Below are 19,173 nucleotides of genomic sequence, written 5' to 3' on the forward strand. Positions count from 1 at the left end.
TGCCCTGAGTCGTCCTTGTTCCCCTTTTCAAAAATAGGTGTTGCCCTTCTTCAGTCCTCTGGGACCTCATCCATCCTCCATGAGTTCTCAGAGTTAATCACTAGTTCTGAGAGTGCTTCATTTACTTCCTTAAGTATCCTAGGATTAATTTTGTCCGTTGAATACATCTAACTTATCTAAATATTCTTTAAACTTCCTCTCTCTATTTTTATTTATGTTCCTTCAGTCTTGTTATTAATATTAATTGTGTTGAGTATGTTGTCACCATTAACTTTTTTAGAGAAGACTGAAGCAAAATAGCCATTAAACGCCTCCTCCATCTTGATGTCTCCATTGTTAGCTTTCCTTGCTAAGTAGAGGACCTTTGTATTTCTCTTTCTCCTAATATATTTATAGAACCGTTTCTTATTGCTTTTTATGTTCCTTACTAGGTGTAATTAATCCTTTTTTGATTGTTCAGGTTATTAAAGAGCTCCTGATGAAGCTGTATTGGCCTATTACTATTCTTCCTATCTTTCCTTACCACCAGGATAGGTTGCTATTGTACCTTTAATATTGTGTGTCTGAGAAACTGCCAACTCTGCTGAACAAATTTTTCTCTTAGATTTTCGTCCCATGGGACTTTACCTAACAGTTATAAGTTTGTCTGGGTTTTTTGTTTGTTTCTGCAATTCATTGTCTTTATTCTGCTGCTCTCACTCCTTCCATTCCGTACAATCATGAAATCTATCATTTATCATCATTTTCATCCAAATTCCCTTCTACCTTCAGATTTGCAATCATTTCCTTTCTGTTAGTCAGAAAATGGCTGTTTCCCTGATTATTACTTCCATTTTTGAAACTAAACATTGTCCCAAATTCCAAGAACTTATTGGACATATTGTGTCTTGCTATATTACTATTCCATCAGACGTCTCAGTAGTTAAATCCTCCATTACTACCAGATCTTGTGTTTTGGATATTTCTCTTCTTTGTCCCAGAAATATCTCATCCTCCACCTTCTCCTGATTTGATGGTGTTTAGAAACCCCCTCTCATGATGGCACCTCTGTTTTTCCTCCTTTATCTTCACCCAGACATGTTCTTAGGTCCAGAAGATAGTGAGAGGCAGACCAGTTGAAAAAGCATATATATATTCTTGATGTATCATGCAATACCTTCTCCCTTTTTCCCTATCTGTCCTGCCTGAACAAGCTGTATCCCTCTCTCCCAATATTCCAGTAATGAGATTTATCCCACCAAGTCTCTGTGATGCCAATTAAGTCATGTATGAGAGAGAGAGAGAGAGACTGCTCAAAATCTTAATTGTTTGTCTGTATTTCAACATATGTGACAGGCTTTAAAAAAAGTATTTAAAGGAAAGTATTTGAAGTATTGTTTTTTCTAGTTTGGAATATACTTTACAAGACACTGTATGTGTCAGGACAAAATAATACTGAACAATAAAATGCAGCTTGCTGTGAAATTGCATTTGTGTTAAACCATATATACTGATTTCAAAGGCAATGGCTGTCCTTCTGAAGGTATAGCTCTCGTCCTATGGTTTCATATTCACAGAACTGCAGTATCTATAGTAATGATATCAAAGGAAATTTCTTGGCTCAGTATATTAAAAATGAATGATCCCTGGATTGTTGTCTGTTCTTTAAAGAAAGAGCAACTTTTTTTTAAAAAAAACCAAAATATTAATTACTTGTGATCCACTAAAAATAAAATAGGGAAATATAATAGCTGCAAATATTACATCAACCTGTTTTGAAGTTTTATCGGTCCACAATAATAAACAAAGTTGCAGTAAAAAAAAAAGTGGCACTCTTCAAATAAATTAAATTGTTATAGCCAGAGGAACATTTCAAACTCACTCTTGGCTTTGAAGAATCTTTTGTGTATAGTAAACATCCCCATAGAGTGTTTGCTATTCTGAATGCAAAGCGCTAAATCACCATTTCTGAAACCTGTCAGGGACATCACTCTGTTTCACAAAAACTTGTTGGAAATGTATGCCATACCCAACACTGTACCTTACTCCTTTCATGAAATGAAACAGCAATCATCAAGAATTCTTCAAAACTAACAGTGGATTATCAACTAGTGAAGAGGAAAAAAAATAGCAAGAGAATGCTTGATAAATCCAGAAGAGAGAGAGAGAGATCCAAAAGGTGGTAGGAGAGAGATCTAAAAGATAATAGACTGGATTTTTTTTTCATGTACTACATCAACTCTGTATGTGTATATAGAAGCAGCATAGCTAATAATTTTGTAAATCAGGGATGCAATAATTAGCTCTGACAGTATTATTATAGCCTCATTTACAACCACATTCTAGCACAGGGGTCAGCAACCTCTGGCACGCGTCTCACCAGGGTAAGCACTCTGGTGGGCCAGGCCAGTTTGTTTACCTGCCGTGTCCGCAGGTTCAGCCAATCGTGGATCCCATTGTCTGCAGTTCGCCATCGCAGGCCAATGGGGGCTGCAGAAAGCATTGCAGGCTGAGTGATGTGCTCGCCATGGTTTCTTGCAGTTCCCATTGGCCTGGAGCAGCAAACCGTGGCCAGTGGGAGCTGCGATCGGTCTGACCTGCAGACGCGGCAGGTAAACAAAGTGGCCCGGCCAGTCAGGGTATTACCCTGGCGAGCCATGTGCCAGAGGGTGCCAACACCTTTTCTAGTACATATGTGCATATTAAGCATTTTTAAAAAGCTGAAGACACTAGAATCCAGTCCTGGACCAGGTTGTGCATCAATATAGGGGCATGGTATAGAGTCATGGTAACCAGGCTCACCTCTCATGGGACTGTTAGCCCTTGTGCGCAAGGTAGGCTACTTCTTCACAACTCTGAAGAAGGCCAAAACAGTAATGGAACAACTGGCCAGCTGCAGATCTGGTGTAAATAGTCTAACCTCCATTGTAGGCAGTGGAGTTACTACTCTGCTGAATCTGAGCCACAGTCTTCAATATCAGTAATTCAAGGCAAGTGTATTAAAAGGATTAACATTCTATCTTCTTTACGTGTGTGTGTGTGTGTGTGTTTCTGCATATGTATTAAGTGGTTTTTGGAGTGCTTCAAGTTTAGAGTTCCCAGCTTGATACATTTAGTACCCCAAAATATGGACACAGTTTTTATGAAAATATTAATGAATTAAAATGATTATAATAAGATAAATGGTAACATTAATCTTTCTGAAATACACTGATAATTTATTATTTTTTATAGTTCAGAAGTTCTGGTTCAAAATATCACCATGACTCTGACCACTAAGAGTACAGTATTTCTTAATGAAACTTAATAATTGAAACCTTCCTATGTCCTTGGCTCTTTTGACACTGCCAGTCAAAATTTGTCCTCCCTGTGGACACCTCTTGTGAGCTTTTCAGATTCAGAACAATTTATAATGAGTAAATCAAACAATCCTCTAACATATTAATAGCTTTAATTTCCTCCTTCTCCTCAAGGTCTAAAGATTTAATTGCTGTGTTGAGAATATAAAAATGAATATTATAAATTGGAATCTGTCAGATGGTCAGAAAGAAAAAAGTGCTGATATAAGAAACGATGAATGGTACATAAAAATGAAAGACTTCTGGCTGCTGTTCATGCCATGCATACGGAATAACTTCTTGTGGTGCACTATGACAGTAAATACTATTTATTTGAATGAAATATATACATTTATATCATTATAAATTTATTTGTATGCTGTAAAAGCATTTCTGGAATCAGATCTTTATTATAAGTCAATTGGGGTATGTACAAGGTGCACTGCTGACCCAAAGGGAAATAAGTAATAAATGAAATTGTGTCCTGGCGGAACATGGCCATCAGTTACTGGTTATAATATCTCATAGGGAAAATAATACTGGCTTATAAAAGCCAGTAATTTATGATACTATTCTGGGTACTTTTATATAAATTACAGGTTATATTGTATGCATTTATAAGGCATTCATCATCACAGTATTTGGCCATATACTTATAATATTACATACTATATATGTTGGAATGAAAATACTTCAAAGGTAACTCTGAGATACAAGATGTCTAGGGAATTCAATAACAAGTGATAGCATGGAAGCCTTGGTAATGAATTTTCAGTAATTTCTATTTTAGAATAGTTGAATTTGTTTATAGACCTATTGGCAATATTTTTGTGATTCATATTTGATGTACAATCTTTGTATGTGTTGTGACAAAGTTCCTCCTCTTCCTTGGTGGGTCCTGCACTTACTACTCTACTGCAGCCCCTGCTCTGGTCACTCACAGAACAGAAAACTACTCATCCAGTGACTAGTATATTTGCCTTCTACCAGACTCCTGTACCCCACTGGCCTGTGTCTGGCACAGTGTATGATAGTCTGTCATAACATATTCCCAGATTTGGACCTTAGCGTCCAAAATATGGGTGTTAGCATGAAAACCTCCAAGCTTAGTTACCAGCTTGGACCTGGTAAAGCTGCCACCACTCGAAAAATTAGTGTTTTGGGGCACTCTGGTCCCCCAAAAACCTTCCCTGGGGACCCCAAGACCCAAATTCCTTGAGCCTCACAACAAAGGGGAATAAACCATTTCCCTTCCCTTTTCCCTTCCAGGTGTTCCCTCCCTGGGTTCCTGGAGAGATACACAGAAGCAAGCTCCGTGAATCTAAACAGAGGGTCTCCACGCTCTCTATTTCCAGTCCTGGAAACACAAGGAGAGAGAGCCAATCTCTCCCCCACCCCCTCCTTCACCCAGAAGGAATGCAAAGTCAGGCTAGTAAATCTAACACACACAGATTTCCCTCTGACTTCTTCCTCCCACCAATTCCCTGGTGTGCACAGACTCAGTTCCCTGGAGTTCCCCACTAAAGAAAAACTCCAACAGGTCTTAAAAAGAAAGCTTTATGTAAAAAGAAAGAAAAATACATAAAAATGGTCTCTCTGTATTAAGGTGACAAATACAGGGTCAATTGCTTAAAAGAAATATGAATAAACAGCCTTATTCAAAAGAACACAATTCAAAACACTCCAGCAACTACACACACGTAAATACAAAAGAAAAAAACAATAACCCCTATTGTTTTATGATCTCTGTACTCACAACTTGGAAACAGAAGATTAGAAAGCAGGAGACAGAAAAATCCTTCCCATAGCCGAGAGGGACAGACACCAGACAAAGGACTCACACACAAACTTCCCTCCACCCAGATTTGAAAAAGTCTTGTTTCCTGATTGGTCCTCTGGTCAGTTGTTTCGGGTTACTCCTTTCCAGGTGAAAGAGACATTAACCCTTAGCTATCTGTTTATGACATAGTCCTATACATTTTTAAAATGTGAATCTTAAGCATTAAAACAGTGCATATGTACAGTATACCACTTGACAAGATATGTCTCAGAATGAGTTCTCAATTTAAAGAGAGATAGTTTACCTGAACATATGTTAGATTAATAATATGGCCTACAGTATAATACGGCCTTAAATCAAGTCAGAGGAGAAGTCCCCATTATAGTAAGAATGTGTGTGTTTCAAATCTTTACACTGTCAAGCTCAAACTATATAAAAAAGAGAAGGTGGATGCATGTTCAGTTAATATTTGATATTGTAAAATTAACATCAATATCTGAAAGTTACTGCAAGCCTAGTATTTTCTTCTGTCCCATAACGATAATGTCAAACATATTATGGTGTCATACAATCCTCTTGTTGCATTATAGAGAATAGATCCAAATCAGTAATACTCCAAGACTTACTCTCCTGCCTAAGGCCATCATAAGGAAAGTTGTTTATTAGCACAGTACCTTATTATAAGATATGTTTAACTGGATTGCAGTTAAAGTAATGAAAATGTGTTCAAGGTAAATCAAAATGAGCCGTTCATATTTTGGATAATAAAATCCTTCTTCGGTAAGTTTGTTTATATTTACAAATGATTTTTTTACTATTGTTGTAAAATTAATTTGTTTTGATTTTCAACAAGGATCCTCAGCATCCCATTTTGCTGACTCAAAGCAATCCTGCTTCCTACATCTGCAATAAGCAATTAGAGCTTTTATACCAAATATGCCTGAAGGCTTGAAAAAAAAACATGGGATAATAAAACAAAGGCTGTTTCTAGCATGGCAAAGAGAACTACTATTTAAATGACTCTTAAATTTTAACTTGATATGCTTTACAAACATGGCTTTGTAAACAACAAGCTGTTGACTATTGTGACTCATAAGGGGCTTTATGTGACTCATAAGGTACTATCGCCTACCCTTCGGAATAATGTCTGCTCCCACTCTGTTCCAGAGGGCTATGGACCAGATCTTGTGTGGCTTGTCAGGAGTTCAGTGCTATCTGGATGATATCCTGGTCACCGGAAGGAATGAAGAGGATCACTTAAAGAATTTAGAGGCTACCCTACAAAGACTGGAAGAGTATGGCCTACTAGCTCGCAAAGACAAGTGTGAATTCTTCAAGCCCTCTGTTGAATATTTGGGACACATCATTGATTCTGCAGGTCTTCATAAGGCCCCTGCAAAAGTTAAAGCTATTGTGGAGGCTCCCCCATCTCAAAATGTAAGCCAGCTGCGCTCGTTTCTAGGACTACTGAACTATTATGGAAAGTTCATCTCACAGTTAGCCACACTGCTAAAACCACTTCATGAGCTCCTGGGGCAGAACAAGGCCTGGAAGTGGACTGAAGCTTGTGATGTTGCATTTAACAAAGCTAAGGCTGCATTGCTAAATTCTGAAGTTCTAACGCACTTTGATCCATCCTTACCCTTACAATTGACCTGCGATGCCTCCCCTTATGGAGTAGGAGCAGTCGTGTCACACATTATGCCTTTGGGAGAAGAGAGACCTATTGCTTTTGCTTCACGCACTCTAAGCAAAGCAGAAACTAACTACTCCCAAATTTAATGTGAGGCATTAGGAATTGTGTTTCATCAGTACCTGTTTGGGCAAAAGTTTACTCTTCTCACAGACCATCGTCTTCTGACGTCAATTTTTGGACCCTACAAAGGCATTGCCCTATTAGCTGCTAGTCGTATGCAACACTGGGCATTGTTACTTTCAGCACACACATATGAAATCAAATATCGGAAATCCAATCTGCACAGCAATGCAGATGGCCTCTCAAAGTTGCCTTTGCCGGTCAAACATCAAGATAGTGCCCAAAAGGAAATCTTCTACTTTGAACAGGTAGAGAATACACCCATCACTGCTACTCAAATAAAGAAGGCAACTCACGTTGACCCAGTATTGTCCCAAGTTATGGACCTAGTGATGCATGGAAAATCTCGACAAACCTCTCCAGTCTCACCCAACCTTGTTACCTATATGTCCAGGAGGACGGAGTTATCTGTCCAATCTGGTTGTTTGTTGTGGGGGAGATGTCATAATTCCACCACCACTGAGATCACAGATGTTAGAACAGCTACATTATGGTCACTGTGGAATAGTGCGTATGAAGGAAATTGCATGAAGCTATTTTTGGTGGCCTGGATTGGACAGTGCTATTGAAGAGAAGGCAAAAGCTTGTATGTCATGTCAGTGTGTCAGGAATGCACCACAGTGGGCACCTCTACACCCATGGGACTGGCCTGAAAACCCATGGCAACGCATTCACATTAACTTCGCTGGCCCCTTTGAAGGAAGCATATTCTTGATGGCAGTAGATGCCCATTCTAAATGGCCAGAAGTCTCTCTAATGCAGTCCACTACTGCAGAGAGTACTATGCAAAAACTACGGGGACTCTTTAGTCATTTCGGTCTGCCAGAACAACTTGTGAGTGACAACAGACCACAGTTCGTCTCTCAGGAGTTTCTAAATTTTATGAAGGCAAATGGGATACACCACATCAAGTCAGCACCATATCATCCATCCACCAACGGATTAGCTGAAAGATTTGTGCAGACAATGAAACACGCTTTGAAATCAGCAAGGGGACAACACTCCATTCAAAAGCGTCTGGATACCTTCTTACTTTCCTACAGAAACACACCTCATGCTATGACCCAGGCATCCCCGGCCTTTCTAGTGATGGGACGACAGCTGCGCACTTGCTTTGATCTGCTGAAACCTTTTGAACCCCAACAAATTATGCAACATCAGCAGCAATATCAAGTCATCAGATGGGCACCCAGAGCAAAAGACTGAACCTTTAGCCCGGGACAGCCAGTTTTGGCTCGGAATACTTCCAGAGCTAAATGGGTCCCTGCCACGACCATCACTTAAACAGGACCTGTTTCCTACACGGTCCGGACTGCAGAGAATCTTACCTGGTGGCGACATGTAGATCAGCTGTTGCCAGATCATGCCAGTCCTCAGAACACATCTGCAGTTGAGTGGTCTGATTTCACCTCTTCTGGTGAGACACTGACTCACGAATCACCTGTTCCTGACTATTCTCCTCCATTACTGCTGGCGGCTGAGATGCCCCTTTTGCCCAGCACGAGCTGATACCACCTCCTCACCTGTTCGTGCTGCGGACCCTGAGCCCATGGTACTTTTGGGTGCAACAACACCAGAAGTTTGCCATAATCCACCTAGAGACAGAAGACGAACCTTTAGCTAGGGCGAACCCACGGTTATGGGGCAAAATAATCCCCAGGGTTTAGCCAGGAATGGAGGTAGTCTACCCTCCTTCTCTAGTCTAGTGTGTGTTATATTTAGGGGATGTTATTATTGGGGGCGAGGAATATGTTGTGTATTTGGTTGTCATGGTTTTTGTTCCTATGGCAACTGAGTTAGATTATTAGGGGATAGCCCAGCCAGCTTCGGCCGGTTAGGCGAGCTCTGTGTCTGTAAATAAATGATAGTTTTGTTAGCTGTCTGCTGTCTGGCCTCAAGTGATTTCTTCCTAAACCAGCTGCCCCCAAGGATATAACATTTACACTAGATGAAAACTGGCTTCTTGCCTTTTATAGATTTTTAAGCCCAGAATGAACCATTAGATCACTCAGTCTTACTCCTGTATAACACGGGCCATATAATTTCTTCCTATTTTCCCTGCATTGAGCCCCAAAACTTGTTTGACTAAGCATACCTTTTACAGAGACGCATCAGGTGTTGATTTTGATTGCATCTGGGGATGGAGAATGCACCACCACATCCCTCTGTAGTTTGTTGCAATGGTTAATCACTCTCACTGATGAAAATATGCCTTATCTTGAATGTGAATTTGTCTGGCTTTACCTTTTAGACATGGGTTCTTGTTATACTTTTCTCTGCCAAGTTGAAGAGACCTTTAATCCCAGGGCCTGATTTACACCCCTATGCAACCCTTGGCACAGTATTATCAGCACTCCCCTCACCTAAGCTGACTTTTATGTTTTCTGTAAAAAATGAAATTTTTAACCCACTTTTAACTTTTAGGCATCTCTAGGCATGTGCCTGCTGGGCCTAATTGGAAATCCGGTCCTGTTTAGTACCAGCATTATTTCCCCATAAAAGGTATTTTTTTACACTGTACTGAAGTTGCCTCTCAAGTTTCTTTTTGATAGGTTAAACAGATGGAGCTATTTAAGTCTCTCACTGTAAAGCATATCTTCCAGCCCTCAAGTAATTTTTGTGGTTCTTTTCTCAGTCCGCTCTTGTTTTTCAACATCTTTTATTTAAAAAATATGGACACCAGAACTGTAACACAGCATTCTAATATTGGTCTCACCTATAGTATTGGTAAAATCACCTGTCTGCTCCTACTCCCCTGTTTACACATTAAAAGATCACATTAACCTTCTGTGTCACATCATAGCACTCATTGCATATATTGAGTTGCCTTTCCACTATGACCCCTAAGTCCTTTTTTGAATCACTGATGTCTAAGACACAGTCCCCTATTCTGTAGGTAAGGCCTACATTCTTGGTTCTTAGATATGACTTTTTTTGCTGTATTAAAATTCATTTCTTTAAAGGCGAAAAAAGGACTTTTGTGATCACCTAGTCAGACTACATAATACATTAAAATGCATTGTATTTGAATGGGCCAAGTTAGCCAAGACATTTCTGAATGGCTTCCTGCAAAGTGGTTGTCTCTGAATCATCTAATGTCTTCATGTGCTAAGATATTTTGCAACAGTCCATTTCAATACTTTACATAGCCTATTCCAGCATGTATTGCATTCCCATAAGAGAGTAGTATTTTTGTAGCAAATATGTCTACAGTTGTTTTTTTAAGGGAAGTCTGACATCTGTCTTTTCAAAGAAACCATTCAGTTAACATTCCCATTGTTATTCTCACACTAACCTTTTATATTTCTATTAGTGATTTTAAGCATTAATGGAAGAAGGATCAAATTCCTTGAGTTACTTTCTTTTAATGAGGTCTGAAATGAAGACAGACAAGAATTACGGCTTTAAGTGTCAAATCTTTAGAGAAGTTGTTGCTCAATACAAGGCAACAAATCATACCACAAATGTCAGTCATAAAATATTGAGTAGTTTAAAGAGCCATACAATTTGTATCTTAACCATAATTTTTAAAAAAATCTGTAAGCTTGCTATATGCAAATATTACTTCCCAAGATCAAATTCAATAAATATAAGTGCAAATTACTACACTTAGGAAGAAAAACAGAACTAGAAAATGGGGAATAATTGGCTAGGCAGTAAGTAGCACTGCATAAGAAGTTCTGGAAGAGTTAGGGTCCTGGGTAAATCAGAACTTTTATTTTATGTTTTTTAAAGAAAAATAAGAGTGTAATAGCGAAGTACTGAATTTCATTGCATTTGCAGAGAATTAATTTTACAATTAAAGTTAATCCTTTTGAAAGACTCAATGATTTTCACAACTAACATTAATCAATTGTAAGGAATGAATGAATTTCATGAGTAAATTTAGTCAATATCTAGAAAAAAGGATTTTAAAATCTATATTATGGGGGCAGTTTCACAATTTCTGTGTTCTCTGTGGAATCATAATTTACTCAGAGCCCTAGTTATAGTGGATCACAAACTGAATATAAGTTCTTGCAAGTGGTGCACTTGCAAAAAAGTCTAATATTCTGGTATATATTATCAGAAGTGTAATATATAAGACATGGGAGGGAAATGTTCTGTTCTATTCTGCACTAGTCAGGCCTCAGATGGAGCATTGTATTCAGTTTTGGGAGCCATGTTTCAAGAAAGATGTGAACAAATTGAAGAGAGTCCAGAGGAAACCAACAAAGATTACAGTAGGTTTAAAAAACCTGACCTTTGAGGAAAGATGGAAAAATATCTGGGTGTGTTTAGTCTTGAAGAAATAACAATGGGGGATGCAGACCTGATTACAGTCTTCAAATATGTAATGGGCTGTTGTAAAGAAGACAGTGATCAATTGTTTTGTATGTCCATTGAAGGAAGGACACAAAATGTGCAGCAGGGAAGATTTAGCCTAGATGTTAGGAAAAACTTCCTAACTATAAAGATAGTTTAATTACTGGAATAGGTCAGCAAGGGAGATTGTGGAATACCCATCACTGCATGTTTTTAAGACCAGGTTAGATCAACACCGGTCAGGTATGGTCTTGGTATCCTTGCGTCAGTGCAGAGGGATTAATTAGATAATCCCATAAGGTTCCTTCCAGTCCTTCATTTCTATGGTTTTGTTTGTGTGGTCCCATTGTGGAATCTTGAAAACATTTAAGTTTAGCTTGATATGAAAAAATGGCTGCAACAGCAAAAAAATAAATGAAAAGGTAGGAGTACTAATATTTCCCTAAAATTCAGGAATTATGGATTTTTTAATGTGTTTAGAAATTCATACAATATGCACAAATCCTGAAAAGCTAAAAGCATCAAGCTAGAGTAAATACTTTTCATCTGTTGAACATTTTAAGGACAGTTAACATCACTGCAAGTTTAAATTTAAGTCTTAAAGATCACGTCACTGAGATCATACATTATGTGAAATTATAGTGTAGGTAGACTTGGAAGAAAAATGGGACAATAGCAAAACTGCTTCAGTATGAGACATGAGGAATTTATCTATACAATATAAGGATGAGCACTGAATTTATGAAGATAGCTAGCCATGCACACACGTTTTTCAATAAATTGACCTTGCAGAACAGAGTAATAACTTGGTATCAATGAAAAATGTATCACTCTTTGAAATAGTCACTTATGGTTACTATAATGCTAAAATGTTACTCTACATACTCAGATACTTTTGGCTTGTATGGCATCGTAATAGGATATTTTATCTCTGAAAAAGATTAGTACTATACATGTACATAGTAGATCCATTGGGGTCACTGAGAAATATAGCTCACTGGAGTGGTTCTAGTGCACAACTGTAATGTAATAAGTTTCAATATGTATTAATACGTTCGAATAGGCATCCAAGCTTTTCCCAATTCTACATTTGAATCTTAAGCGCAGGATGTGAGGGAGCACAGTGATAGCACTGCTACCTAGGGGCTGAATTACCAGCCATAGAGTGGTTGTGAGAGTGTTCACCTCACTGTTTGGATTTTTATAAATCTGAGTTCTGTCTAGAATGGAGAACACTTCAGCTGGAGTTTCGAGGCTCCCATTTGAGCAGAGCAGGTATCCAGAAGATCTTTCTCTTTTAAATGTAGTAAAAAACTTCCCTTTAGCAGTGCTTGGAGAGAAGTGATCCTCTTTCTGTGTCTCTTCTTTTCCCCTGCTTGGCATTATCTCTTTCTCTATGTCTGCACCCCTAAATTGTACATAAATCCAAGGATGGCAGCCTAGATATGCGGAGCAGAATAGTCATCTTCCTGCTGCTCTGTTTAAATCTGCATGTCTGGTCAGGAACTTCGAGGTGAGGTGAAGTGAAGGAAGGACCTTTTTTCATCTCCTTTTTCCAAAATCTCCAAATTACCATGTCCCACTTTCCTCAGGGTTCACAAAGGATGATGGGAGGCTTTACCACACTACATGCTCTGCTTTCCTCCAGTAGCTTAAAGTGTATGTTATTTTTTATGGATTTTGGAGGATGTCCAAAATGTTGTAAGAAATGAGTGTTCTAGAATAATTTTGGCCATCTGAGCTGTACTCCCTCTCTGTATTCCCCCTTGCAAGCAGTTTTTGATGAAGTGGGATTCAAAACAAGCAGGATTGATTTGTTACTATGGTTGTTGATTTAAGCCCTGGAGTTTGGTTTCATTGATATTTCTCATCCATTCAGAGATTACACCCATTAAAAAATATTTCAACTACCAAAACCTATTGGACTATATGATGAACTTCAAACATTATTTAGTTCTGTGGACATTCAAGGATGTTCCAGAACTACTTGTGTGTGAATTTTTAAATTTTCATAATTCTATGAGTAACAGAACACATTTTAAAGTCTATAACTAGTTTCTGCAACAAAGTAATAAAAAAACAAGAAACTGTAAGCCGACTCGTGCCTTCTGTTATCAATGGTCATAAGAAAAGCTGAGTTAGCCCAACATTGCTTGAGAGTTTGAGGAGCAATGAGAGGCCTGTGATCATTGCCTGGCTAATAAAGTAGCTCTGTAATGTTGGGGGGTGACACTGCTATGTGATTGCTGATTGCAGGTCCCATGAGGCCTTACATGAGGATAATTTCTCCTTGTTTAGAAGAAGTTTGACTGCTGTCCTTAATGTGATCCTGTAATGACCTTGACCACAGAAATATGAAGGAAGACATGCCATGCCACCACCATCGTCCCTAGGGCAAAGGGCCATTGACATGAGCAATTGCCCCAGGAAATCTGCCTGTCTGTAGTTAGTTTTTATTTTTCTGTTGTGCTCCTTACTGGTTTCAAGTGGGTTGCCTCTTTTCAAAGAAAACCTCACTTTAAACCACAAAGCCTGTGAATCTCGAAGATCCCACTATTGTGATATTTCCATATCAAGAGTTTAAGACTGAGTTCATAATAAGAATCAGAAAACTCTGAGGATTATCAGACACAAATCAAATGGCTTTTCGTTGTAAGCCATGGGGCAGGGCAGGGCTGGAGGTATGCATGCAAGATAGGGGTTAGCATGGAAGGAGGCTGTGTTAATTGTTTTGTCTCTTCTGGTTCCATGGAGCTGCTAGATGTCATGTTATCTAAACCTCATCACATCCTGAAAATTGTCAGATATATATATACTAAGTTGCTTTAAATGTTGTCAAAAAGAGGAAAAACAATCTCTGGCATCAACTACTATAGCAAATTTGCCATGCTGTCAATTTAAAAGATGTTTATATGAAAAATTTATCTTGAATTTCTTGTTCTATTTGCCTTTATTGCAAACGTAAAATTACAGATGCATTTAAATTTGAAAAGGAACCACAGAATAATACATAGTACATTGACTCAATTGTTTAATATGATGCCAATACACCAGTTACCTGAACAGGGACTTCACATTATAATGGTTGCATTATGAAAGCATTACAGTGCTTCTATAATGTGAAATTAGAATGCTCATGTTGCTTCAGTAGAAATCTATGTGGAGTCCAGTATGAGGTTATTATATTGCCATTACAATGTCAAAGCAATATGTAAACTGGTCCATGGAGACCCCATTATTATGTCATGATATGAGATTGTCTATGGGCTAAACGGTTTCAGATTAAGTCTGCAGAGTCTTAATTATATTGCTGCTGATGTTTGAGAGGATTGTATAATGGTAAAACATTTTCAATATAATTCTGTGGAGGTTCAGTTGTAGTAAAAGAATGAAATGAAAAGATGGCAATGCAAGTTATAGAGTCAGAAAAAAATGTAGTAAAACTACATTCAGATATCATAAAAGGTTGAGATACATAAACACACCACAGCAAGAAAATGCTGATTTGACAATCAGAATACCCTTCACTCTGTCACCTTGTGATAACAATATGTTTTTGCAACACATAACGGTCCTCTCTGAGTTTGCTCCTCAAATAATTTTTGACTGGGAAAACAGTTATTAAAAATATAAAACACAATGTCTTCCCACAGATCCAGTTGCTCTATACACCTCTTATTGTGATATGATCTCTTTCTCAATTCTTTCTAAACTATTGTAATCAATAATTTACGGTATCTAAGTTCTGAGGTAAGACTTTAGACTGGGTCAGCAAGGCAGCTGTGACAGTCTTAAATTTGAATTTTGTGAGTTTGTACGTTTATCTGAATATAATTAATATTTTAATGTAGTTTTTTATCTTTGTCAGGATAGAGAGCACATTAATCAATTTTTGCCACAAAAGTAAAATTAATATTAATAACAGAAGAACACAATATTTGTCCACTAAGAGAGGGCAACACAAAGGCAAAATCAATTCCTGCAAAAGTCCATGGTGTATCTTGCAAATGTCCATTTACAATGTTTTTCAGGCTATGAAGATGTTGTTCATTACTTTTTCATACAGCTGCAGTGTCTCCTTTAACTTGTTATAGAAAATCAATGGCTTTGAGTCAGAGAAAGGTCACCTCTGCTCCATAAATCAGGGAAGTGGATTTCTTTGTGATAAATTAAATTTAATACAGAAACAATGAAAACAAAGCAAATTTCACTTTACCATTTTATTAATAAGAAAACAATCTATTAACATTGTTGAATAACATGCACTTGAGTTTGATAAAGGTCACAAAAAATTTCCTGCAAGAGGAAAACCAATGTGACAAAGAATTTAAATTTAAATTGTCATCTTCTGTATACATTTTTAAAAGCAGTTCTGTTCTTTGAAATTGAAATTTTAAATTGTTTTTCATATGTATATACTAGACTTAGTATATCTAGAAAAAACTTCTTTCAAGTCCTTCATCAACTGAGATGAGCCACAATTAGTTTTACAAATAAAAGACTGAGAAAATTGGTTAGCATTAATAAAGCTGGGAATTGGAGAATAGTAAGGGGAATATATTATTCAATCTAAGCAAATACAGTGTTAATTCTATCGGTCTTATATAGCTATTTTGCTATTTCTGAAGTATCTATCTCTGTGGTATCTAGGTGACACATGTAAGAATTAGCAAACCTCATTAGACCATTGTGTAAAACCTTACTTAAAAATAAAGTTAAGGTATTGTCTTTTTTGCTTGAAAAACAGTGAAGAACTTTTCAAATCAAGTTTCTGATAGCAAAGTGCAATATTATGAATTAGGAGACTAGTATAAACTATTTACACATTATTTCATGGCAGTTTATACACTACCCACAAGAAAATTTGAAGAGCAAACTAACTGCCGACAATTGTATGTGAAATGTGCCCCCAAAGTCCAACACTTGGTCCGACAGTGGAAATCATAGAAATGAAGGACTGGAAGGGATCTTGATAATATCTAGTCCAGTCCCCTGCACTGAGGCAGGATTAAATATTATTTAGACCATCCCTGACAGGTGTTTTGTCTAACCTGTTTTTAAAACCAGAAATGATGGAGATTGCCCAGCCTCTCTAGCTAATTTGTCCCAGTGTTTAAATACCCTTACAGTTAAGAAGTTTATCCTAATGTCTTATCTAAGTCTCCCTTACTGCATTTAAGACCATTACTTCTTGTCCTGTCCTCAGTGGCTAAGGAAAACAATTTGTCACCTTCCTTTTTATAACAACCTTTAACCAGTATTTAAGAACTGTTATCATGTCACTCCTTAGTCTCTGTTTCTCCAGATCAAACAAACCTATTTTTTTTCAATCTTTCCTGGTTGGTCATGCTTTCTAGACCTTTAATTTTTTTTCTCTCCTCTGGACTTTCTCCAATTTGTCCATATCTTTCCTGAAGTGTGCTTCCAAGAAGTAGACAGAATACTCTTTTGAGGCCTTATCAGTGCTGTGTAGAGTGAAAGAATTACTTGTGTCTTGCTTACAACATTTCTGCTAATACATCCCAGAATGAGGTTCATTCCCCCCCCCCTTTTTTTGCAACAGCATTACATTGTTGACTCATATTTAGTTTGTGATCTACTATAACCTCCACATCCTTCCTCAGTTGTCATATCCCATTTTGTATGTGTGTAATTGATTCTTCCTTCCTAAGTGTAATACTTTACATTTGTCTATATTGAATTTCATCCTACTTATTTCAGACCACTTCTCCAGTTTCTCAAGATAATTTTGAATTCTAATCCTGTCCTCCAGAATATTGGCAGCCCTGCCAGCATGGAATCAGCTGCAAACTCTATACACTCACTCTCTATGCCATTATCTAAATTATTTATGAAGTTATTGAATAAACCAGATACAGAACAGATTCCTGAGGGAGCCGACTCGGTAATCCCTTCCGGCACAATTGTGATCCATTGATAACTATTTTCTGAGTGTGATTTTCCAACCAGTTGTACATCCACCTTAGAGTAGGTTTTTCTAGGCTATATTTATCTAGTTTATTTGAGAAGGTCATGTGAAAATACATCAAAAGCTTTAGTAAAGCTGAGATATATCACAGCTACTGCTTCCCTCCAGCCACATGTTGTCTTACCATGTCAAAGAAGGATATTAGGTTGGTTTGACATGATTTGTTTTTGACAAATCCATACTGACTGTTACTTACCACATTTTATTCTTCTAGGTGGTTATAAATTGATTGATTATTGATTCTATTATCTTTCCATTATCTGAAATTAAACTGACTGATCTATAATTACCTGAATCATCCTTATTTCATTTTTTTATAGATAGCCAAATATAGTAGCTTTCTCCATTTCTCTGGGATCTCCTCTATGAATTCTCAAAGCTAATCACTAATGGCTAAGTGATTCCTTCAGTTGGTTCCTTAAGTATTATGGGATGTATTTCATCAGGTCCTGTTGACTTGAAGACATCTAACTTGTCTTACTTAGCTTGCTCTTTTCCTATTTAGCCCATGCTCCTACTCCATTTTCGCTGATGTTCGCTTTGTTAGTCATCTAATCTCTGCTAACTTGTTTGGTGAAAACTGAAATGAAAAAGGCATTTAACCCTTTGGCCATTGCTGTATTTTCTGTTGTTGTCTTTCCCACCTCGTTGAGTAATGAGTGTGTCCTATCCTTGGGCTTCCTCTTGTTTGTATATATTCTTATTTAACCAACTGGGGTTCTGAAAAAAAACCTAAAATAATGAGATACAGTTTTACACAAAACCAATACGAAGTCTGGTGGCACCTTAAAGACTAACAGATTTATTTGGGAATAAACTTTAGTGGGTAAAAAACCCACTTCTTCAGATGCATGTTAGTCTTTAAGGTGCCACCAGACTTCTCGTTGGTTTTGTGGATACAGACTAACATGGTTTACCACTCTGATACTTAGTTTAACACAAATGTCTTAAGCATGTAGCCGATTAATTAATTTCAGATTAATCAGAGCATTCATAAAAATGATTATATTGTTGCAAAAAAAGTACTTATGATTATTTTTTTAAATATTAATCAGGCCTAAATGTTGATGAAGCTAGGACTCAGATGGCTCACCTTTGAATATTTCTTTAATGAATTTCATGCTAAAATTAGATTGATGGCACTGTTTAATTAGCCACAGATTTCATAAGGGCCAGTTTCCAATGGTGTTTCCTATTATTTATACTTTGGAATTAGGAGGGCACAACCTGCAATATTGTGGCTGATCTCTCCAACTAACTACCATATCAAAGTTTTGGTGGGTGGATTTGAGGCCATAAGTGTGAATCAGCCATTCTGGTTCAGGTACCGTGTCTGATCGAAAACGATAGACATCATTTGTAGATGTTTGGACTGCTAACCTCAGGAAGTGAAGGATTAAGAGGAATTCCAGATTCAAGGAAATCCCACATTACTCCCTCCCCTTAAGTCTGCTCTCTCGATTCCTATCCTACATCTTCCCCCCCACCTGGCAAGAAAGGGGTACAGAAGAATCGTTTATAGGTCACCCCAAATCCTGCTCTCCACACTTTGCTTCCATATTCCTCCTCTTGCTGCCCTTTGAAAGTACCCCGGGCCTCCATCAATTGCTCTCAAAGTCTAGAAGTCTCATTTTCCTCAGTCTATGGCCACACTAATCCCTGACTGCTCCTCAACTCCTCCCAGCACCTGCTCCCCAATCAACACAATTCTGAGTTCCTCCACAATTCCTCATTGACTGCACTTTCTGAATGTCCATCCTGTGACAGGGTCAGGCCAGATGGCTACAAGAGAGTGGTCAAAGGTAGTTACATTAGCTGCAGGTTAAGCAGGTCCCTTTTTCCTGAGTAAGATAACAGGGACTATTCCAGTAAAAGCAGAACACTCAGGAACTTTCTAGAATTAATTAAGGCAGACAGGCTAATTAGGATTCCTGTAGCCAATTGAGAAGTTACTAGAATTAATTAA

This window comes from Gopherus evgoodei, chromosome 9, assembly GCF_007399415.2.
Source record: "Gopherus evgoodei ecotype Sinaloan lineage chromosome 9, rGopEvg1_v1.p, whole genome shotgun sequence".
Taxonomy (NCBI): domain Eukaryota; kingdom Metazoa; phylum Chordata; order Testudines; family Testudinidae; genus Gopherus; species Gopherus evgoodei.